This window comes from Entelurus aequoreus, linkage group LG18, assembly GCF_033978785.1.
Source record: "Entelurus aequoreus isolate RoL-2023_Sb linkage group LG18, RoL_Eaeq_v1.1, whole genome shotgun sequence".
Lineage (NCBI taxonomy): Eukaryota > Metazoa > Chordata > Actinopteri > Syngnathiformes > Syngnathidae > Entelurus > Entelurus aequoreus.
In genome coordinates, this window is record NC_084748.1 from 19,985,644 (window position 1) to 19,987,436 (window position 1,793).

Here is a 1,793-nt window from a genome sequence, read left to right on the forward strand (position 1 = left end):
AGCTGAGGTAGGCTCCAGCGCCCCCTGCGACCCCGAAGGGAATGAGCGGTAGAAAATGGATGGATGGATGGGTAGAATAGAAAACATGTTTTCAGTTATTTCACCTTTTTTTGTTAAGTACATACTGTAACTCCACATGTCTATTCATAGTTTTGATGCCTTCAGTGACAATCTACAATGGAAATAGTCATGAAAATAAAGAAAACGCATTGAATGAAAAGGTGCCAAACATTTGGCCTGGACTGTATGTATGCATATATATGCATAGACTTAATATGCATTTCATACACATACAGTACATACAAATGTGTGTATATATTATATATATTATACATATATACATACACACACACACACACATACGCATACATATGTATACAGTATATAGTCGAGGTTTCTGTGGTTTATCCGTTATACAGTGCTCAATACCGGGGTAAAGCGGAATATACGTTAGGTCAGAAAAAACACAGGCTATATCATCCCTACAAGCCTGTTTCGCAGGTTTCCCTATATTGTCCATTATATACATATATATATATATACATATATATATATATGTATATATATACATACATACAGTATATACATACATACTTATACACACATATAAATACATATACACACATATTATGTATATATATATATATATATATATATACACACACACATATATATTTATATATATATATATATATATATACGTATATATATATATATATATATATATACGTATATATATATATATATATACACACATATATATATATATATACATACATATATATATATATATACACACATATATATATATATACATACATATATATATATATATATATATATACATATACATATGTATATACATATATATATATATATATATATATATATATATATATGTATACACATATATATATATATATATATATATATATATATATATATATATATATATATATATATATATATATATATATATATATATATATATATATATATATATATATATATATATATATATATATATATATATGTGTGTGTATATGTATATATATATATATACACACATATATGTGTATATGTAGGCCAGCAGTAAGCCGAGTCCGCAATCCATGTTGAGGCACCACTGAGTGACGTGCCTCAACTGGCTGCTGATCACAGCAAGTCTCTTCTCAGTATTTGAACGGCAAATGTGAAAATTCAGCGATTTTGAATAAAAATAATCTAAAACTGGTGAAGTTAAATGGAAAATAACTTTATAGTATAATCACTGGATACATATAACAATTTAAATTTTTTTTTTTCTTTTTACATTTTTTTTCTTTCCATGATTGCACGTGAGGCCCCGCCTCACCTGCCTCCAGTGACTGCACGTCACTGATATATACATATATACACACACATATATATATATATATATATATATACATACATATATACACATACATATATACACATACATACATACATATATATATACATACATATATACACATATACAAACCCCGCTTCCATACGAGTTGGGAAATTGTGTTAGATGTAAATATAAACGGAATACAATGATTTGCAAATCCTTTTCAACCCATATTCAATTGAATGCACTACAAAGACAAGATATTTGATGTTTAAACTCATAAACTTTTTTTTTTTTTGCAAATAATAATTAACTTAGAATTTCATGGCTGCAACACGTGCCAAAGTAGTTGGGAAAGGGCATGTTCACCACTGTGTTAGATGGCCTTTCCTTTTAACAACACTCAGTAAACGTTTGGGAACTGAGAAGACACATTTTT